The 24,293-nt window shown below is 40.3% G+C and overlaps 1 protein-coding gene across 1 annotated transcript in view; it reads right to left on the minus strand.

The window, feature by feature from the left end:
• SUMF1 (sulfatase modifying factor 1) overlaps nucleotides 1-24,293 on the minus strand; it is a 75,417-nt gene that overhangs the window by 15,776 nt on the left and 35,348 nt on the right. The gene's annotated exons all lie outside the window — the stretch shown is intronic.

A 24,293-nucleotide genomic window follows, 5' to 3' on the forward strand; every position in this document is an offset into this window, starting at 1 on the left:
AGTATTTCCATGGCCTTAAATGCTTAATGTTACACTAACAAACTTTTAGGACTTGATCTCACCAACTGTGAAATCATGACCTAAGCCAAAATCCAGAGTCAGTTGCTTTACCGACTGAATCACCCAGGTGCCCCCAAAACTGTAAGTTCTAAATGTCTGCCCCAATAATCCCAAAAGGCCAAGATGCAGCTAAAGTTCTCAGGAAAAGAGATAAAGAAGCAATCTCTGAGTGTTAGTGCAGGGGAATCTATCTTCATTCAAAACACGTAGGAAGGCATGAAGGCCATCAATAATGAAAAATCCACACAAGATACCACAGAACCCTCATCAGTACGACTGGCTTATTGAATGAGAAACAAGCCTGCAGGAAGGAAGGTGGCCAATGTGCTCAAGGCCTGCCAAGATGTATTTCATAAGAGAACTAACAACGACATTTTGTGTAGTCAGGAGAGACACTTCCCTGTCCCTCCTTTTTATACCCAACACAATGACAAGGGAAAAAACAGAAAGGACAGAGTTGGACAAATTTTCATCAGTCAGCAAAGAGTCAAAAAGCACTACTATTAAACATGCTGTTTGATAAAGTCCACAGTGTGGACTACTGAACAGCTATTAAAAAGAATGAGGCATGAGGCATTTCTGTAAGACTCTATTGCACTATCACTTTTGCTTAGAACATAACACGGAATCAAGCATTTATTCTGATTTTCTTATACATGGTGTCCCAGTGGGGAGTTGGTTACCCGGAGCGAGCATCTGACCCTGGAGCACAGGAGGATGCCACGTGGGCCACTCCTCGCTGGTAACACATTCATCTACGTCTTCATTCTCATTCAGTTCAGTGCACTGTTTGATTTACCTCGAGGCTTGCCCTATGACCCATGGATTATTTAGAAGTGTGTTGTTTAGTTTCTAAGTGTTTGGAGATTTTCCTATTTTATTTCTGTTATGGATTTCCAGTGTGACTCCACTGTTGCTGGAGACTATACTTTATACAATTAAAACTTTTTAAATGTACTGAGGTTTATATGATGGTGTGGGATGTGGTCTCCATTGGTATATTTTCCATGACTACTTGAATGGATATTCTGCTGTTGTAGGGTAATTGTTCTAGAAATCTTGGTTAGATCCTATCCACTGATTGTATCACTGTTATTTTATGTCCTTGCTGATTTTCTATGTAATTATACTATCGATTGTTGAGAAAGGGGCATGAAAGTTTCCAGCTACAATTGCGGATTGGTCTATTTCTTCTTTGAATGTTCTGTTAAATTAGTTTTTGCTTCATATGTCTCAGCTGTATTCAATGGTATATACACATTTAGTATTACTATTTCCTGGGGCACCTGGGTGGCTCAGTCAGTTAAGCATCTGACTTTGGCTCAGGTCATGGACCATGAGTTAGAGCCCCACATCAGGCTCTGTGCTGACAGCTCAGAGCCTAGAGCCTGCTTCAGATTCTGTGTCTCCCTCTCTCTCTGCCCCTCCCCTGCTTGCACTCTGTCTCTCTCTGTCTCTCTCAAAAATAAACATTAAAAAAAAATTCTTAAGTATTTCTATTTCCTCTTGTTGGATTAACCATTTTATCACTATAGAATACCCTTCCTTGACTCTGGAAACTTGCTTTGCTTTAAAGTCTACTTTATAGGAGTGTGTGGGTGGCTCAGTCATTTAAGCTTCCAACTTCAGCTCAGGTCATGATCTCATGGTTCATGGGTTCAAGCCCCATGTCCTATGCTGACAGCTCAGAGCCTGGAGCCTGCTTCAAATTGCCTCCTTCTTTCTCTGCCCCTCCCCTGCTCACACTATGTCTGTCTCTCTCAAAAGTAAACATGAAAAATTTTTTGAAGTCTACTTTATGTATTAATATAGCCATTCCTGCTTTCTTTTGATTAATGTTTGTATCTCTTGTCCCAACATTTTATTTTTTTTTAAGGTTTATTTGTTTTTGAGAGACAGAGTGCTAACAGAGGAGGGGCATAGAGAGAGGGACACACAGAATCCGAAGCAAGCTCCAGGCTCTGAGCTGTCAGCACGGAGTCCAACGCAGGGCTCAAACTCACGAACCATGAGATTATGACCTGAGCCGAAGTTGGACGCTTAACTAACTGAGCCACCCAGGTGTCCCCCAACATTTTGTTTTCAATCCACTTATATCGTTATATTTTAAATGAGTTTCTTGTAGACAGTATATAATTAGGTTATATTTTTTAGTCCCCACTGCCAATCTGTCTCTTAACTGATATATTTAGAGCATGTACTTTTAATGAAATTATTGATATGTTAGAACTTAAATCTACCATTTTGTTGTTTTTCTGTCAGTTCTCTATGATTTTGTTTCTGTTTGCTTTTTCCTGTCTTCCTATATATTACCTAAACATTTTTGTTAAGAAATCCATTTTTACTTACCTATAGAGTTTTGAGTGTACATTTATATGTGTGTGTGTGTGTGTGTGTGTATACATGTATATTATCACAGTTTTATATATAGATCACAGTTTTATATGTAAATCACAGTTTATATCTTATCATTTATATCTACATTACAGATATATATGTGACATGTAAACATATATATAAAACTGTGATGATATAAAACATCAGAGTCTACTGGTGTTATTTTACCAATTCCAGTGAAACATAGAAAACGTATCTCCTTTTATATCCCTTTAGCCTCCCCTGTTTATAATGTAATTGTATGGGGGCACCTGGGTGGCTCAGTTGGTTAAGCATCTGACTTTGGCTCAGGTCAAGATCTCAAGGTTAGTGAGCGTGAGCCACAAGTCAGGCTCTATGCTGACAGCTCCGAGTTTGAAGCCTGCTTCGGATTCTGTTTCTCCCTCTCTCTCTGCCCTTCCCCACTCTCTCTCTCTCTCTCTCTCGAAAATAAACATTAAAAAAATAATGTATGAAAGACTTCTTTTAAATACATTTAGAAACACATCAGACTATGCTATAATTTCTGCTTCAACCATCAAACAAAATTTTTAAAACATGAGAGAAAACGCTTTAAAACTATCATGCCATTTCCTCAGGCCTTTATTAGGATCTCTGATGAGAAGTCCACTGTCATTTGATTTGACTTTTTCCCTATAGGTAAGGTATTCTTTCCTCTGCCTTCTTTCAATATTTTTCTTTGTCTTTTATTTTCAGCAGTTTAATTATGATGTCTTGGTATGGATTTCTTTGGGACAGTCCTGTTTAGGGTTCACTTAACTTCTTGAACCTACAGGTTTAAGTCTTTCCTCAGTCTGGGAGGTATGCATCCAGTAACTACTTTGAGTGCTCCCTCAGCCCCACCCTCTTCCTTCTCTCCTCCAGGACTGCCATGACACAAATGTTAGATCTTTTGTTAAAGTCACATAGGTCCCTGAGGCTCATTCATTTGCTTATTTTCTCTTTTTTCTTCTGTTGTTCAGAATGGGTACTTTCTTTTATTCTAGTCTCCAGTTCACTGATTTTGTTGTTGTTGTTCTTGCTGTTGCTATTCTGTCCCTCCTATTCTACTTTTGAGCCCATTCATAAAGCTTTTATTTTGGTTATTCTATTTTTCAGCTCTAAATTTTTCATTTGGTTCTCATTTATATCTTCTATTTCTTTCCCAAAGCTTTCCATTTTTCTTTCATTTGTTTCAAGCACGTTCTTAATTGCTCACTGAAGAATCTTTATCATGGCTGCTTTAAAATCTTTGGTGGAAAACTCTAAAACCTCTGCCATCTTAGTGTTAGCATCTATTGTTTCTTTCGTTTGGTTCTGGGTATGATTAAATGATTATTCAGTTGAAACCTGAATACATTTTTATTATGTTGCAAGCCTCTGAATCTTATTTAACTGTGCTGTTTCACCTGGCTTTCTATGACCCACACTGGCAGGGGAAGGGAGGGAGGGAGCCATCTCATTATTGCCAGGTGAAAGTAGAAATCCAGGTTCCCCACATGGCTTCCACTGACACCTCAGGAGAGACTCTCGTTATTTACTGGTACATGGAGGGGAGAGCTCTGGTTCCCCACAAAGCTCCACTTACACCACGGTGAGGGTGGCAGTATTACTGCTTAGCAATGATGAAAGGCCTTGTCCTTACTTTACCTTCTCTGATGCCACCCTGGTGGGGGTATTAAGGCACCTCAACACAGACTCATGAGGGTGCAAGTCTAGGCTCTCCACATGGACTTTGCAGGCTTGGATGAGAACACGATTTTTTATGCAGTGTTTGGATGGAATAAAGTGGTTACTGCCTAAAAGTTTTCTGTATGGTTAGACTACCCCTTTCCTATTTTCTCTTTTAACTAGATAGAGCAGGCTTTCCTTGGGACTTTATATCTGCTGGCATTTGTAGGTTGCTGGTTTCCTCAGCTCCAATTCTGAGACATATGGATCAAAAAGAAAATGCATGTAACTCACTACCATTTCATTTCTAAGGTCCACAGGTACTCTTCCTTTTTTTCACCTATCTTATTTATTTATTTATTTATTTATTCATTCAGAGAGAGAGAGAGAGAGAGAGAGAGAGAGAGAGAGAGAGAACACGAGTGGGGTAAGGGCAGTGAGGGAGGGAGAGAGAATTCCAAGCAGGCTCCACACTGTCAGCTTAGAGCCTGATGCAGGACTCAAACACATAAACTGCGAGATTGTGACCCCAGCTGAGATCAAGAGTTGGACACCCAACCGACTGACCCACCCAGGCACCCTTCTTTTCACCTTTCTTACATTTATTTTATTTGTAGTATCCAGAGTTTTAATTACATTTAGTGGGAGGAACAGGGAAATGTATGTCTCCTCCACTTTGCCAGAACCAGAAGAAAAACCTCCTTCATCTTCATTTTTAAAGGATAGTTTTGTTGGACACAGAATTCTTAGTTGATGGTTTTTTTCAGCACTTGGGATCTATCACTACACCATCTTCGGGCTTCCATTGTTTCTGATGAGAAATCAGCCATTAGTCACATTATTCTTGCCCTATATGTGTTAAGGGGCTTCCTCTTTCTACTTTCAAAATATTATCTTTGTTTTTCAATAGTGTAACTATGATTTGTCTAGGTGTATTCTTCTTTGTGTTCATCCAAATTGAAGTTATTTCAACTTTTTGGATTTTTCAGATAATTTTCATCAAATTTGGTATTTAAACAATTTCTTCAGAAATATTTTGTCCCTTTTTCTCCCTCCTCTCCATCTGGGACTCCTATTATACATGTGTTACATAATTATGTTGGAGCACCTGATATTGTCACACAGTGCTCTACTGATCTGTGTCCAATTTTTCTCCCCCCTCTATTCTTTGGCTTGGGAAATTTCTCTTGATTTACCTTCAAGTTCACTGATTCCTTCTTCTATTTCTAATCTACTGAGTTAATCTAGGGAAATTTTATTTCAGTTATTGTATTTTTCAATTCCATAAATTTCACTTTTTTTAAATCATTTGCATTTGTCTATTGTGATTCTCTGTTGACTCACATCATATTTCCTACTGTATCTTTGAATACATTTTCCTTTAGTTCTTTAAATATAGTAGCTGCTTTGAAGTCTTTGTTAAATCCAAATGTGGGCCTAGTCAGTTTCTATCTAACTAATCTTTTTCCTTAGTATGGGTTAAACTTTGTTAATTTGCATGTTAATTATTTTTTAGGTGAAGAGTAAACATTTATTTAGATTATCTGCTCATGTGCACACACATACACACACACACACACACACACACACACACACACACACACTAGTTGCTATCATGACTGGCAAGATAACATTCTCTCTACTCTTACTAATTAGCATTTCCATAACAAAATCCTAAAAAAAATAACACACTCATATATGCTAATACAAGTATAGACTCCCTTTATAAAAAGGGCCATTAAAGGACAATTGAAGTTGCTTGAAGAGGAAAGAAGGGATTTGAGATACAGGATGAAAGTGTGTACCTTTTGAAATTCACATCCACAAACTACCTATTCATTTAAAAAACAAAAACAAAAACAAATCTGTTTCACTGATACTCAGCAACAGCACTGTTCATTAAAACCTAAAAGCACCTTTTATTTTGCATTTACTACCTCCTCACTATAATCGATTCTTAACTACAAAATAGCACAATACATTTTTAAAGCAGGAAATAAGAGTTAGCCTCCAAAAAATGGCTAACCCACCACATCATACACTTTCCTTTTTACAACCATCATCCTTTTTATGAACCAAATAAGTGAGGTACCACTCCAATGGTATTCAGATGCTAGCTGACTATTAGCCTTTCAACTATTGTCAGTGGGAGCAGGTTTGGAAATACTATTCAGTTTAAAAGTAACAAGCAGATTTCTTTTAACACTAAAGGGACTCAGAGCTGAGCAGAAAAGGTGGGAGCAGTGGATTTACTCCTGGATGGCAAAATCTAGGTTGTCTGAAATCAGAAAATGCTTTTGAGATCAGCTTGTTCAGAAGCTCCCCATCTGAGATCTTTGGAACTGAGAAAATAGAAATGGGATATCCTGCACTTATTCAAGATTTCAAGGAGACTTTTTAAAGACCTCATAAAATTATCAGTGAAAAAGCTGCTCTAGATAACCAAAATAGGTATTTTTTAGGCCCTAAGTCTTTTTGGTCATACCTGCATTATCAACATTATTTCTCATCATTAGCCCCCAGGACAATAAGTTTCTCACGTCCCCGCATTGATACTAGATTCTTTCTACCTTATATGCCAGTCCCCACTGTCCATTAAACTTCTATTTATCTTGCAAGATCCACCTCTATCATCTCTTTTTTTAAAAAGAACACATTTTTATTTATTTTGAGACAGAGAGAGAGAGCGTATATGAGCACAAGCAGGGGAGCAGCAGAGAGAAAATCCCAAGCAGGCTTAACCAACTGAGCCACCGGGGAATACCATCTCGTAATGAAAATATTATCTCTTAATGAAAAGCATGAGCTCTGCAGCCAGACTACCTGCCTGGGTCCAAGTCATAGCTCTAACCCTGACTGTGAGACTAGTCTAGGTCTCATCAGGTATCCCGTCTGCATCCCACGTTCTTCCCCAGCAAAATGGAGATGATGATAGTACCTACTTCATTGGACGGATGTGGAGATTAAATAAAATAATGCATATAAAGCACTCAGCAAGTAATAAACAATAAATGTACAGTTGTTACTATCATATAGTATTAGTTCATAACTAATCGGGTTTCCCAAAGGTGCCCATAAACTTAATAATCCAGGTGGCATGTACTTTCTAAAATTCCAAAACCAAAGAAATCACTTGACTCAGTTTTTCTGAATCCAAACCCCCAAAGGGAGTCCAAGTTCTAATAAAACACCTGACATGTTAATAACCCTGTAGAAGGAAGACAGGCTATCCTACTTTATGGTGAAATTCACAAAGCTAGTCACTGCATGCAGATGTTATCACCACAGCATCAGACTTAGCAGAACATTTTCAATGATAAAACCAGCACAAAAACATTCTGGGAGCCATGAAAAAAGTGGAGTGGACTTCACCTCAAGCAGCTTTTAAAAGCTCTTAAAAATGTGATTTGCCTCTGTACTTCTTGGTCTCTCCTTGCCTGGTCCAGATGATACTACAAACACCTGAGGAGAACACTGAAATTCATTATTTTCAACTTGACAATGGCAGATAGCCTTTATTTAATATCATTCCTGATAACACCCAGTAATCCTGTAAATACTTTAAAGTGCTTCAAACACAGTTTTTTCATCTGCAGTTCAAGTACTGCTTCAAATCAACCAATGATAATAATGACAGCTTTGAAGAAGCAATGGACATCCAGGGAAGGACTGAATCAGGGAAGGTCATACATAGCTGCTCCTCACTGAGTCTCCTCCATTTCATCACACTCTCTTCATGTGCTCAAGCTAGAATCCTCAGGGGTAATTCTGGATCCGCCACCCCCCCCCCGCCCCCCCGCCCTAATCCCCAAATCCAGCTGGTCTGATTAGCTCTACCTCTAAAGCAGATCTCTAATTGTGGCAGCTATCATCTCCATGGTAACCACCCTGGTCCAAACCACCATTTCTCACCGGGACTACTATAATATCTGTTAAAGGGTCGTGCAGCTTCCTAAATGGTACCTAGTCAGAGCATGATGATTTTGGTAGAATAGAGAAAAGACTATGCTACGGCGAAAAAAAAAAAAAAAAAAGTACGTACTTTATGATCTCATTCATCTAGAACTCTAAAAAATAGAAACTAATGTATTGTGACAGAAAGCAGATCAGTAATGGGTGGCAGAGAGGGGCAAGAGGAAAGGATTACCAAGGGACACAAGGAAACTTTTCAGTGATGGGTATGTTCACTGTCTAGACTGTGGTGGTTTCATGGATATGTGTGTGTATATACTTTTTGATCTGTGTGTATACACATCCACACTGATGTATAAACTTATCAAATAGCACACTTTAGTTTCCTGAAACTTATGCCAATTATACTACAATAAAACCTTTAAAAAATAAAAACAAACAGGATGATATTTTTAATAAAATATAAAGTGTGGGATTTGCTTCAAATAAACCAGGGGAAGTGAAGAGCAAGGACAAAACGGGAAGAAATACAGATGAAACAAGATTAGACATGAGTTGATAATTTTTAAAACTAGGTCCTAAGAACATGGGGGTATAATATACTATTTTCTTGACTTTTGCATATTTGAAATTTTCTATAATAAAAACAATTTTTAAGTTAAAGGGGAGAAAATCATAAACCAGTATAAACTAAAAGAAGAAAAATACTATGCTGGCTCCAGAGCCCCAGACTGCTAGTAGTCAAAAACTTCCTTAGAAGTTGAAGAGCAGGGGAATGTGGAGTTTAAAGGGACAGATTTTATTCTCTATTCTATCACCTGAGAAATGTGCATGTTCCTTTGAGAGCTAAGTCATCCTTTCCCTGGTTGGCTCAAAGCTGGGCGCCCTTGCACACTTGACTTCTAGTTGAGCCTTCAAGCTGTCAGATCACACAGGTTCCCACAGATATGCTTCCAACAGCCTGAAGTTTAGGATAAAAGGAAAACCATCTTGCTGCCCATTTGAAGTACTTCATGCATGCTGAAGCAGCACCTGGTTAGATAGCCAAGTACTACAGCCACAGGCAACTCAGAAACACACAAACAGAAGCAGCATTTTTATCTTCTTTTCCTCCAAGCCTCTGCTCATGGATCTTCCAAAAGGAGTCCCAACCACATCAACCAATTTTTAAAGAAAGGAACTCCTGGCCAACGTTTGCTTAGAGCACACTAACTCATCATCTCATTTGAGCCTCATGTTTAACCTTGGAAAGCAGCACATATCTTTACCCCCATTTTAAGCACGCTAAATACTGAAACTCAGAGAGATGAAATAAATGGAGTGCCCAAGGTCACACAGCTAGCATGTGGCAAGGCCAGGAGTCAAGGTCCGCCCCACCTCTGTGCCTGTCTAGCGTGACTACCTTGCAAGCTTAGCAGCGACTCTGATCAAGATGCATATATGAAGAAAAGTCATATCCCAATTAACCCACTTTTTTTTTTTTACCCAATCTCAAACACGTCAAAGGATTTTAAGAGTAGGTACATGAAACCATTACTGCAAATAAAGCTTTTTCAGTTATGTATAATTTCTTTATCCCCTAGCACAAGGATGTATGAAGAAGGGACAGCAATTAACTTTAGACATTACATGAGGAGAGGAAAAGGAAGGTAATGCCCAAAGAAAGATCAAAGAAAGAAAACTAGGGATCAGAGTGGAAAGAACAGCACATTAAACACAAAACCCAAATTAACAACCCTGATGGTATGTTCTCCGTAAAACCAGCATGCCCTGGGTGGTGATTACCCTGTTAGTGAAATGAAAGAAAACAGCCATTTCTTTCAAGCTACTTGTTTCACCCATGCTAGGTTAAAATGGAAGAGAATTTTTCAAAACTGTATTAAGTTTGCTCACACTGTGGTGATTCTCCATTTTCCAACAAAAAAAATGTCACTTTCAGAGCTCAAGGTCTACAGTAACAATTCTTGCTTCTGGGGTAATGCATGAAACTGGATATTTAAAACATGGATTCTAGTTGTCACAGCTAATAATAGCAACTAGTACTTACTGAGCACATATTATAAGTAGGTATTGTTTTTAATGCTTTTAATCTTCAAAATGGATCTTCTGACACAGGTTCGATTATTGGTAGGGCAACTATATAATTTATTGCCCAAATAAAGATACTTTGAGGAATCAAAGGGAAAGCCATTAACAATTGTGCCAGGCACAGCCACAATCCAGAAACATTTGGACATACAATCATTAGCCTCATTTTGCAAATGGAGACTTAAGGAACGGAAAGGTTAAATAGCCTATCCAAGGTCACACATCTAGTAAGCCAGGGTTCAAGCCCAGGTCATCTGGCTCCAGGCTCATATTCAGCCATTCTGCCATGTGCCCCCTCTGAGCTGATATACTACCTTTTTTAAAAAAGTAAATCATTCCACTGTTCACTTTGAAGCACACAAACCTCTCTGTATTTCAGAATACATTTGCTACAAGAAAATGGCTAAAACCCAAGGAGAACTATGACTCAAGAGTTCATATCTTTAAAAAATAAAGACAGGGTGCCTGGGTGGCTCAGTCAGTTAGCCGTCGGACTCCTGATTTCAGCTCAGGTCATGATCTCATGGTTAGTGAGATCGAGCCCTGCGTTAGGCTCTGCACTGCCAGATTCTCTCTCTTCCTCTCTCTCTCTCTCTCTCTCTCTGTCCTTCCCCTGCTCACATTCTTTCTCTGTCTCTCTCTCTCACAGAATAAATGAAAACTTTAAAAATACATACATACATACATACATACATACACACATTTGCTCTTGGATATGCAACTGAAACATGTCCCTTGTTAGACATGCTTTTCTTAATTACTTTTCTCCGCATATAGTATCTCCTCATTTCACTCAGGAATAAATCCACATCTAAAGCAGCAACACCTACCACTCAGACATGCATACTTAGATTGATACCACATATACATTCAGTGGTTTCACTGGCTCAAACCACACTGGGCTTTGGGGTCTTAACCTTATACCATAGAAGCAAAGTCTCACCTTCCCTTGAGTATTACTGGAATGGTTTTCAAAAACTTCCAAGGAAAAATGATGTCCCAGAAATGAGTTTGGTAAGTAGGGAGTTCAACATTTTCCTTTCATTACTAAAAAAAACTACAGGCATCATAAAACTTCAGAGAGCCACAACGTCAGGTAGGTAGAAAGTGTTTTTGTGAATATACAAGACCGCTTGCGGATGTGCTTTTTAAGGCAACACAATACTGGCGTGTTTCACATCATCCCCTTTCTCAAATCCCTCAGTGATACCACTGTCCTTTTACACTTACAGCTCTTCCTGCATCTTCCCTCAGATGAATGCACGTTTGCTTCAGTGCTCCATTTAGTGTCTCTGTCAGATGGCACTTCACCAGCCAGGCTGAAAGATCATGCCCTCCCTCCAGCCAGCATTACTCTCTCTCCTCTTACCCCATCTATCCCTTTGTTCCTAGCCATGGTAGAAGAAAAAATAAACATTTGGTCTTTGTCCCTACTTCCTGGCAAACAGCTCCTAAAACCCTTACAATTTCCTAAGTGCTAAAAAAGAAAAAAAAATTCTTTTGTAAGATAAAGAGATGTTTCATTAGAGATAGGGGCTGGGTGTAGCTACCTTCACGATGGGGCCTGGTTGCCAGAAAAACCAAGCCATTAGAGGGGTTGGAACTTTCGGGCCCACCCTGACATCCAGGGAGCGGGGTCGCAGGGGGGATGGACATTGAGTTCAATCACCAATGACCAGTGATTTGATCAATCACACTTACTTAATTAAACATCTATAAAAACCTCTAAACAACAGGGTTCGGACAGCTGGATCAACAAATGGATGTGCTGGGAAGGACATGGAAGCTTGTGTCACTCCTGTTCCTTATATTTCCCTATGCATCTCTTCTGTTTGGCTATTCCTGACCTGCGTCCTTTAAAATTAACCAATCATGATAAGTAAAGTAACTTCTTAAGTTCTGTGAGCTGTTCTAGTAAATTACCAAGCCTGAGGAGGAGATCATGAGAGCCCCCATGTTTGCAGTTTGCTGGCTAGAAGTGTGGCAAGCATGGTGACCTCATTTGCAACTGGTGTCTGAAATCTGAGACCTTGATCTGTAATGACTAACACTGACTCCAGAAAATAAAAAGTCCTAGGCTTAAGACAGATAACAAGCAGGAAGTATCAGTGAGAAAACTTCTGAGACCCCACAGGATGAGCCAGGGCAAAAGGTATCACCAGGGAGCCACCACACAGGCCAATAAGGTGGGAGAACCCGTGTCTACTCCAGGCTCTGTCACTTTACTAGTGGCCTGAGTTTCCTCACTCATGAAATGCAGATGCTGCACCAGAAACCTTACGAGGCCCTTTCTTCACGACCATTCAACACAAGCTAGTGGACACATCCCCAGATCCTTCCACCTTAGAGTTTCTCCATCCCAAATCACTTCACTCCCTCCAGGGATCCTTTCCACTAATTCTTGCCAAGACAGGAGACAGGCAATTAGCAACATGATTTTCTTTCAGGTGCCTTATCCAAGGACGTTAACTTTTTTTTTTTTTAATCGTGGTGAAATACACATGACCTAAAACTTACCATTTCAGCCATTTTTAAGTACAAGTTGATCCTTCAACAAACTGGGTGTGAACTCTACAGGTCCACCCATAGGTGGATTTTTTTCAATAAACACATTATAGTCCTATATATGTATTTTCTGATTTCGGTTCATCCTAAACAATGCATGGTATATGGTGGTATCATTCTAAAGAAAGGTAACTTCTGGGTCAACTGACCAAGCCGCCAACATCACAGGGTATAGACTACATTTGCTGAAAGGTTTGCTCCAGACTCAAATCATTTCCATCTCTCAGAATAATGTTATAAACCTGTTCAATCCTCCTTGCAAAGTCAGACATGGCTCTAAGCACTGCGTGAAGTGAGACACATAAAGTTTTACCCTTCCTAAGGATTTCATTGATCACATTCTCTTACTCTCACAACTTCCTTTGTCCTTCAGTGAAAACTCATTAGCAAGTTAGGAAGAGAGTATAAGCAATTAGCTTATACCAGATGGTATTTAGAGATAAACATTATTTTCAATGAGTGCTTGAAGGCTTCCATGTTTTTATTTTCGACATTTTGAAAGTGGACAAGTGCTAAGGGCCCAATTCTCTAAGTTCTGCTTAGAGGAAGCAGTGTGTACTTCCTTTAGTAACTATAAACTAAAGACTGTCCACAGAAAGAAGTGTTATTTATAACTGCACGCTACCAGATGGCTTATCTCCTTATCACATCCCTAAAAAAGTCTAGAATAAATGTCTTCCGTGGACTTGATTTCAGAGAGAGGTATCAGTTCATAGCTTGCTAACTTACTGTACTTAAACGGTCATTGCACATGGAACATAGTGGTCATAATTAGGTTTATCAAGTAGTTACTACAGAACAGCCACATTAAAATTTTTCTCTGCATTATCTTACTGAAACCACAAGGGGTGCTCCTATTTCCTCACCAATGAGGAGGCTGTGTGAGAGTTTAAGTGACTTGCCCCAGGCTATTCAGCTAGTAGTGGGCAGAGCTAGGAAACCGGGTCCAACTCTAAAAATGCATGCTCTTTTTCTTTTTTAAAAGTTATTTTTTAACTTTTTTTAATGTTTATTTATTTCTGAGAGAGACAGAGAGAGAGAGACAGAGCATGAGCCGTGGAAGGACAGAGATAGAGGGAAACACAATCTGAAGCAGGCTCCAGGCTCCCAGCTGTCAGCACAGAGCCCAACACAGGGCTCAAACTCACAAACTGTGAGACCATGACCTGAGCCAAAGTCGGACGCTCAACTGACTGAGCCACCCAGGCACCCTTAAAAATGCATGCTGTTAACTATCATGTTATATATACTTCTTCCATATGTACAATTAAATACATATGCATATATATATGTATATATATGTATGCATATATATGTATGTTTATACATCTGCATAAATGTATGTGTGTGTGTATATATATATATATATATATATATATATATATATACACACACACAATTAGGTGCATTTGCTTGATTCTTTAACATCTACAAGATCCTTGAGGGCAAGGAATTTGTGTCTGTTGGACTCCCAGAACCCAGCACATGAGTCTGGCATTGAGTGGGCTGCCAATAATTTTCCTGAATGAATAAAAGTATAGACTTACATAGAAATCATAGGTGTAGATATGTATACGCCTATATTATAAATGTGTCTACATATCGACATAAAAAAAACAACAACAGAATATCCTGGCAAAAAAGATGGTTTAACTGTTCTATTTTTCTCTTCTCAATAACATGATTTTATTTCCAGATCCTTAGGGAAAGAACAAATGAGTCACACTATAGCATAGGGAGTCATGGAAGGTAAAGCTATAGAAATGGGAATGACACTATATTACTCTGAAATTAATTAACAAGTCAAATGTTAGGTACAAAAGCCAATTTGCCAGATCAATATTTTTAAAAAATAATTTAGTGGAAATAACAGATTAGGAACGTAAGAACAGAAAACTGATTTAAAATCTCAAGATATAAAGAACGAGAGGCGTAATTCACTGCCTCTCCCTTGCTTTTGGAAGAAGCCACTGAATGACACAGCAATTCACATCTCTTAAATTATCTTTCATATTTATAACACTTCCTGAAATTCCTGACTTAATGTATGCAGTTTGTGATAAAATACTACGTGGAAGTAAGTAGCCTTTCATGTTTTGTTTTTCAAATAACATCTGGAGTCTGGTAAACACTGAACAAGTCTCAACATCAGAAGACCTGGGACTTAATCCTGACTCTGAAAATCAAATTCAAAATCTGGGGCAAAGTCAATACCTCTCTCCATTCCATGAATTCTCGTAAGAAATGAATCTAAGACCACATTCCTCTTTTTACACAAGCAGGAATATTTTGAGGATATGAGAAATGAAGGCAGAGAGACAGAGAGAGGGAAAGCACTTTGGACTCTTCAGGGGGAAAGAAAACCTCTATAAATGTAAAGAATAAGCACTTTGACTGGACTCCTCCCAAAAGCACTAGGCAGCCCAGGGTAAAGTCAGGGTGATCACACCAGAATGCAGGGTCTGAGGCTTATCTCTTTGTCTGGAACCAAAACCACACTTCACACTAATAATCTAGAAAGCTAATGTGGGGAAGGGCTTGGGGGACTGTCTTCAAGCTGAGAGACTGCACTTTTTCTTCCCAAACAATTGGTAATGATTCTGACAGGTGCCATGGGAAAATGGTTTATGAATATGGACTGTTGTGTGGGAAAAACTATAAAGAACAGAATTATTCTGTGTGTTAGAAAATACACATAAGTGAAGTTAACTTTTGCTGACTTCCACGTGTGATGAGATAGAGGTCTTAACTGCAATCGTTAAGCCTAAGTTAGGGGCTAAGATACCCGGGAGATATTGGGAGATTCATTGTAAAACCAAGAAGAAAACTGCCCAGGGGAGCCCACATATGCAAGAGATGGAAAGGGAAGCCCACAGAGTGGAAGACAGAATGCCAAGCCTAGCTGAGAGGGTCTGGTCCTGGAGGTAGCATATAAGCTTCTGGCTGTCAATTCATACCACACAGCTCACCAAGACAGGAGATTCAAACCTCAGCAAGTGACCCCCACTGCAGGCCTACTCCACCTAGAATTTCATGAGTACCCCTCCTCTGGCCAGAAAAGCTGCTCAGACCTGGTCTTTGGGCTTTGGACCCAAATAAATAAGGGAGCCTTTGCAAGCCCGACCATGCTCCTTTCTTCTCAGCCCTTTCCAGGTAAACAGAGCACATGGAAAGAATAAACAGCCTTTGAGAGGAAGCCAGAAACCTGGGCTTTGGTTCTGACTTCCTAAAGGTCAGTGGGGCAAAAACTTCCTATTACTGTTGAAGTAGGGGACCATAACTAGGGATTTTGAAATCCAAACTCTCTGTAGGCAAGGACTAGGATTTTTTTTTTTTTTAATGTTTACTTTTGAGAGAGAGCATGCGTGCAAGAGGGAAAGGGCAGAGAGACAGGGAGAAAGAAGATCTAAAGTGGGCTCCTTGCTGTCAGCACAGCCCAATGTGGGGCTCGAACACATGAACCGTGAGATCATGACTTGAGCTAAAGTCTGACGTTTACCTGACTGAGCCACCCAGGTGCCCCAACGACTGTGATGTTTATCACAGCAATTAACTGCCCCTAGCACACAGCACATGCTCATTAAATGTTTATTAAATAAATGAAAGAAAAAGAACTTAATCTGGCCCAACAAAAAACAAGAGGAAGTGCTGAAGGGGACAAGATTTTCAAAAAGGAAATGTTCCAATAGACAGGTACTTGGAAAAAAATAACTGGCTCTAGACTAATGAGTGCTGACTATGGGGCAGGCACAGTGTTGACTGCTCTCTCTAACCTCTTTCTAATTCTCCGAACAACCCAGTATCCTCATGTGTGTTGTTAGTCCCATTTTGTAGATGAGGAATCTACAAATGACAGATGACAGAATCAAAAGATGTCATCCTCTTCCCATGAGGCCACCATGCCAGTAAGTGGCAGAACTAGGATGTGGGCCTATGTCTGAATCATTTTAAAACCAGTCCTCTTAACCATGTTACTGCCAGCCACTTCACCCGTCATGGCCTACTCTCCAAGCCAGCACCAGACGCCAGGGCGATTGCCAAAATTTACTGTGCACCCCAAGAATTGCTTGCTACACCCCTAGCAAAATGTACAGATGAAGCAGTAAGCCAAACAAGGGCAAGAACACCTAAGGCCCCACGACTCTTTAAAGCTAAATTTCAGATGGAAACCCAGGCTACTGACCTCTGCTTTCATCACGTAACAATGGTTCTGTTATTCAGCACAGCAGGACGAACCTGACTGAGGATGGCAAATAATCACATTAGCAAACTCTTCACTCTTTCATTTAACGTTTCTGTTATAACCCCAATCCATTATGCTGACCTTCTGTCCTCCCAATCTTAGAGCATACATGGCTTTCCCTTCCCAGGAGTGCCATACACTGTGAAAAAGATAGCTTATAAAAGCCCTTTTACTGAGCACGTACCAAACTAAGAACGACAACTTACAAGTCATTCTCCAAAGCCCTAGTTGGTTAGCTAACAAATTCTTTAAACAGCTCTAATGCTCCTATAAGGATGAGGTAAATACGTTACAGCAAAACTAAAAAAAAGCAAGCACACAAGGACACAGGCATGCACACATGCGTGCACTCGTGCGCACGCACACACACACACACACACACACACACCTCACTATTTTTACTTTTACTTTGAGCATGGAGAGGGCTTGATGTTTCAGGACTAAAGGGCAAGGACAGGGCAGCTGTGGCTCAGGGTACCAACGGCTGAGCACTTACTTCAAGAAAATGAAAGCAGTGGAAAAAGACAAAACTCCTTCTCTGCTTACTATGAATTCCTCAAAGGGCTGTGCCCTGTCTTCCCTGTCTGGATGTCAAACACCTAGCAGAGGGATCTTGCCAACTACTGCCATCCTTTCAAAGGGCACCTCCTCAGAGAAGCCCTTAAAGCTCCAACCAGCAGAAAACAGAGTTCATTGAGGCTCCCACCTCTACCATTCCAGCAACAATTCTTACCACGGTGCCTCTGGATTAATCTGATCACTACCCAACCTACAGGCTTCTCAACAACCAGGTCTGTCTCATGCATCTTTGCATCCCCAAGAGAGCCCTGGAACATAGTAAGTGCTCAGTAAATGCAGGCTGAGCCCCCATTCAGAGTGTATCAATGACAAAAACACAGCCAAATCTGTCAATTATAAAGAGCTGGAAGGGAAGGCTACTACCATAAATGACAGTGCTGATAGGCACAACGATTTCTATACGCTGTTTCTCAAAGTTGAAAATCATAAAAAAAATTGAATTTCATGGACAGAAGACATAGGCTCTGAATTGTTTCAAAATGCAGCTATAAACATAGAGAAATTTCTCAAAAGTTTTCTTTCAAACTACTTTAAAAATAGTTGCATAAAAAAATAGCTGTATGGGGGCGCCTGGGTGGCTCAGTCGGTTGGGCGTCCGACTTCGGCTCAGGTCATGATCTCGCGGTCTGTGAGTTCGAGCCCCGCGTTGGGCTCTGTACTGACAGCTCAGAGCCTGGAGCCTGTTTCAGACTCTGTGTCTCCCTCTCTCTCTGACCTTCCCCCATTCATGCTCTGTCTCTCTGTGTCTCAAAAATGAATAAATGTTAAAAAAAATTAAAAAAAAATAGCTGTATGGCAAGTGTATGTGGGGGTGGGGGGGGAATAGCCTAAAATCAATGTATATGGTGGTGGGGGGAAGGGAAGTTTTATTTGGTTACAAGCTTACTAGGGGCCAACAGTGAGAAGCTGCCCTTCCTGTTGCTGCTGCACTATTCATAAAAATAATAATAGGACTCTCAAGAATAATGCTACAGTACTAATAATGATTAAAATGTATCATATGCTTGCCATTTGCTAAATATCGTGCTAGGTGATACAAACTTTCTCTCTGTCCCTCACAATTCTATGAAGTCAGAATCTTCTATCCCCACTTAGGAAAAGAAGCAAACTGAGTTCCAGAGTAGTAAAGTGACTTTCCCAGGATCATACAACTGGTAAGCCAGAAGTATAGCAAAAACATTCAAACCCAGTTCTATTGGATTCCACTGGCTCACCTCTTCACTGCTGACATAATCTGAGATCTGATGAGAGAAAATGATGGAAAAGGACAGTCCTAGAATTAATAGCATGGATCAGGGGACATATTGAATACTGCATACGGTTCTGGGTGCCCATTGAGAAAAAAGGATTTTTCCCTTCCACTCTTGTTATTCAGAGGAATGTAATGCAGCTTGCCTTGGACTGGAAACCAAGTTATCCAAGGTGCACCTGAAGGTTGGGGATGCTTATCTAGAAAGACAAAGAGGGGCACAGGCTGGGACTATCTCCAGGTATTTGGAAAGCTTTTGTGTACAAGACAGAGAGAAGATGTGTTCTGTGTTCTCACCAAGTACAGAATGAGGTGAAACTTCAGGACAGGATACTCTGGTTGGTCACAGAAACCTCACAACAATGAGAATATCTGATAACACAAGTTGCCGCAGGTGTTAGAGCGGCTGCAGGATCAGAGCTGTCCGCTGTACCAAAGAAGGGATTCCTACAGAGGCAGAGGCTGAAGGTCTTCATTTCCCACTTTTAAATCCACTGGTCCTCCAAACTGAGAGGGGAGGCCAAGATACACATGAGTGTCCTGCTCTGTTTGCTCAGGGAGAGTCAACAGTAACATGAAGCTGTAAAGGTAACTTCTTATTGTAAAGTAGAAACAAACAGTGTTTTTACGATCTTCCAACCAGCAACTGGAATTCGCATTCACTCTTTGCAAGCACAAAGCGAGTGTTTGGATAATGGGTTTGAAAATGTGTTTACAGGATCTAAATATCTCAGCCATATACATTCACGGTTATTTCTATTTCTCAGCACTTTTGTTGTTGTTGGATGATCAACCTTGCTCCAGAGCCACAAAGAAAAGCAGCAGTGGAGAAACATTAGCTTTTTCTCCTTAATGATTTCCATCTACCACTTGGGAGAAAAAGAATTATTTTCCCTGACACAGTCCCAAGACACTGTTTTCCTTTTAGCACATACTAAGTACAATGTAAACCATATTAATTTACTATCAAGTTTAAGTCAGCTTCATTAACACCTGAATGTTTTTTTTTTTCATTTTTGATACTAGGTTACTTCTCCTTCAAATCGATTTATTCATGCCCCTAAAACATCCTCATTAAAAATATGGGAATGAGGTCCTTAGAGCAGGTAAAAGTCCTCAGTCAGCTCCTCGTCCTAGCACAACCTAGGTACCAATGACGGCTTGCTGCACTGATTAGGCTGCTGTTGGGTAATCGCTGGGTGTGGCAGGCTCAACTAAGAACGATGACATGATATTTACCGGGTTTTGCCAGACTGAAACAAGGACAGTCGCATGCCAATGGCAGAGGAGGACTAGGAAGACAGGCTAAGTAGGAATCTAACATTCTTGCTGTACAAAATTCATTGATTCATGCAGTGGCAGGATACCAGAGGAGGGGTTACTGGGAAAAGAAGTAATCAAGTGTGGAGTATAGAGGATGGACCAAAGTGATGTCCCAAGTGCCATCATCCCAAGTCCCAAGGGCAATCACCGCATGGAAAACAAGATTTTGAGCAGGACTGACAAGTGTGGCACCTGCCAGCACACTGTACACGCAGATTTCAGGTCAGAGGGAAGGCATGTGCCATGTGTGACAGCCAGGGGCTCCGAGTGTCATTCAAAACCGTGTCATTCAATGCAGACAAGGAGGGCTTACCACCTCCCTGGTCAATCCTATACCGTGACAAAGCAGCCTGGCAAAACAGGATACAGTTCCAAAAATGTCTGGAGCTATACAATCTAATTGAACAATCAAATTACACACCAACAAAAACAAAACAAACTCAATCTCTGGCTAATAGAATTTGGCAAGCAGCCGGATTCATTCAAAGCAGGAATGGTTTTTGAAAAACTTTATTCCCGCTGGACTTGAATGAACCATGAAGCACTAGCAAGTTTCTCATTTAAGGATGACAATGTGTTATGCCAGCCAACGGTAAGGAGAGATGGAGTTCTGAGCATTCTTTATTTATAAATATCACTTTATTCCCCAACATTCCTCATCAACTCTGCCTGAGAGAAGCATATAATACCCCAAGTAGGCAGTCAAAACATAATTTAAACAAAAACAATACACAACAACACTTCTGAGGTATAAAGTACTTTCACATGCAGCATCATCAAATTTAACTTCACAACAAATTCATGATAAAAGTAAAATTATTCCCAACTTGTAGATAAGGAAAGTTAAGATATCCTAAGTTTAGGGGTACCTGCGTGCATTCATCAGTTAACTGTCTGACTCTTGGTTTTGGCTCAGGTCATGATCTCATGCTTCATGAGTGTGAGCCCCCCTCATTGGGCTCTGCACTGGCCGTGGAGAGCCTGCTTGGGATTCTTTCTCTCCCTCTCTCTCTCTCTGTCCCTCCCCTACTTGTGCTGTCTCTCTCTAAAAATAAATAAATAAACTTTAAAAAAAGAGAGATATACTAAGTTTACAGAAATTCCTTTAGTATTAAGTGGCAGAGCTATAATCCAAGTTACTTTGACTCATTCCAAGACTGGAGTTCTTTCCCTCAGGAAAAAAAAGCTGCCCGAATGAAACCATATACCTCAAAGTTAGAGTGGAAAATATATCATAGATCACACCATCCTCTCACACAATCAGCGAGCAAGTCAGCATGGTACGTGGGTAGTGTGAGTGAGTATGCAGGTGCTGGAAATTAGGGTGCTATGTAAGCTCAACACATTCTTTACTGAAAGCATTACATACTGCCATAGATTAATATGGGCCTTGGGGTGAGGTAACTGAAAAGGGAAAAAAATGACCTTTTTTTTTTTTTTTTTTTTTTTTTTAGTTTGGTTAAAAGAAATAGTAGCAGCAATGGTAATACTCTGGACTGTATCTGTGTGGAAAGAGGTGATGCCATCTTAAGCAGCTCCAGAAGACACACACACACACACACACACACACACACACACACATGCACGCACCCTCCACATAACCTCCTACCAGCTAAGACCAAACCAACCTTCACTTCATATGGTCAAATACATCAGCCTCTCTCAGGATTGTGTGTACAAAGCACACAAGATATTTCCACCACCTGCTTCTGCCATAAATGACTGCCCAATAAAATAAGCACTAATGATTAACTTTTGCTCCCTGGAAGTCACTGAATGAGAAAAAGATATTCCCTGAATAGCCTTTGCATACAGAACACTGACTTTTCTCAAGCTCCCCAAAGAAGCTTTAAAATGATTTGTCATTATGAGTTAATCTTGGAACTAACACATATGCATGGCACGGAAGAGGTCAGTTCCTGAGTTGAAATGTTTACTAATCACGTGGACATTTTGGTTCAAAACTCTCCCTGAAACTGTCTGTTTCCAAGCAGCCTTTGCTTTTGAAACACCTGAAATATGAATAGTGGTCACACTCAATTCTAGGTCTCTGGAACTGGCTTTGTTACAGGACCAGCTATTCTGCACCACATTCTTTGCTAGGCACTGGAGATACACAGGCCATTAGGGAAAGAAGGCAAATAAATTGAGACCTCAGTGAGAAATAGGAGTTTTAACCAAACCAGATGAAAACTACTATAGTTGTGAGGAACTGCAGGGCTCAAATTCCAGAGAAGAGGGAAGCTCAGAGATGACCTTTCCCATTCTTAGTTTCACCTAGAGGTCTGCTGATTCACAAAGGCAGCAGCTACAAGGCTGAGAAGCTGAACAGAACTCTCAATAGACTCGTGGCCTAAGGAAACAAAAAATGGGATTACAAGACCCTTCAAGGAAGAAGAGCCATAGTAAAACCCCTGACTTTTGGTTGGCATCCTAAAAGCTACATCCAGACAAGCCCTCACAGGGACTGAAGCGCTCCTTCAAAACATCCCAACTCCTGATTGGAATTAGCTCATCTGAAATGGAAGTTTCCACAGGCAAAGGTACATCCTCTCTAGAGAAAGATCACGCTATCCAGATCTCCAATAATATCTATAATCTTCCGTATGCATTGTCTGGTACTCAGCCAAAAATAGCCAGGCATGTGAGAAAACAAGATGTGACCAAACCCAGCAATGACAACAGAAGCAGGTCAACAGGGTAGCTAGAGACTAGAGTTATGAGATGCAGACTTTAACATATGATGACTAAAAACCACAGTGAGATTGCACTATACATTGACTAAAATTGTTTAAATTAAAAATATTAACAATATCCAGTGTTAACCTGGAGACCAGTTTTTGTCCTTTTCCTCTGGTTAAAAGAAATACAGTAAATACAGTAAACTGTTAATATATGTTACGTCTAAATGGCAGGTATGTATTATACTATTTTCTGTACCATCCTGAATTTTTATTAAATTTTATAACTAAATGTTTGAAGAAGAAGTAAAAGGTACGGCTAGAAAGATCAGCAAGGATTAAATGATCTTAGCCTTGAGAACTTGTGTTCAAGAAACTGTACTTTCTTCTTTAGACAAGAAGCCACTGAAGGGTTTTAAACAGAGGAGTGACTGCGTTAAATCTGTTCTCTATAGACGTCATTGTAGCTGCATAGTGCAGAGAGATGGAAGGCAGAGGCCCAGCTGGGAGGCTGTTGCAGTACCCCAGATGGGACATGCCAGTGGCACTGGAAATGAAGGAAGTTGTAAAGATTTGAATGATGGAATCTGAGTTCTCTAGGAAGTTGGGGTTTAGTTCTCAAAACAGATGAATTTTAGCCCATTCAAATCAGGAAGCAAATGAGGCCACTGTGACCAAGAGAAATCTAAAATCAGAACAATTTATAAAGCAAGGACGACATCTAAGATAGCTCCTGGGACTGGGGAAAACAAGACAAATGTGAATTTTTCTGTAAATCCTTAGAAGACACACAAGCAGTTATAAGACTGGAAGCTAATAAGCGCTCAGCTCGACAACAGATGGTCAGATAGATACATTCACAACTTGCCAGAATCCTGAAGCCTTGTGCACCCCCTTGCAAACATGCAGATGCTTTTATCCGAGGGGGAAAATTCTATTTCTGACTCTGACAGCAAATGCCAAGTCACATCTTGCCAGTAGAGAATGGCGTCTCCCAACCACAAACCTACCTAGAATTTCACAACCTTATTCTCATTTTGGAGAGAAGAGTTGTCTTTGACCGCTACTTGCACCAGCCCTGCCAGAAAGTACAAGGGAAATGAGTGGGGGAATGACAGTTTCCGAAGAACTCAGCTTTTTCATCTGCACCCAAGAAAGTAGGTTTGTGTCTCCAGATTATTCATGAGCAGCCCACGTGTTATTCTGTGAAGAAAAATCAAGCACATCAAACAAATTTATCCTTATATTCCGAAAAATGGCCTGAGGCACAGAGCCTGACAATTTCTTCAATTACTCTAGCTGCTTAACCCTCCACTGACAAGAGACTGAAGAATTAATTTTCTTTTTTTTTTTTTATTTTTTTTTAACGTTTTATTTATTTTTGAGACAGAGAGAGACAGAGCATGAACGGGGGAGGGGCAGAGAGAGAGGGAGACACAGAATTGGAAGCAGGCTCCAGGCTCTGAGCCATCAGCCCAGAGCCTGACGCAGGGCTCGAACTCACGGACCGCGAGATCGTGACCTGAGCTGAAGTCAGCCGCTTAAC

The sequence above is a fragment of the Panthera uncia genome, chromosome A2, assembly GCF_023721935.1.
Source record: "Panthera uncia isolate 11264 chromosome A2, Puncia_PCG_1.0, whole genome shotgun sequence".
Classification (NCBI taxonomy): Eukaryota; Metazoa; Chordata; class Mammalia; order Carnivora; family Felidae; genus Panthera; species Panthera uncia.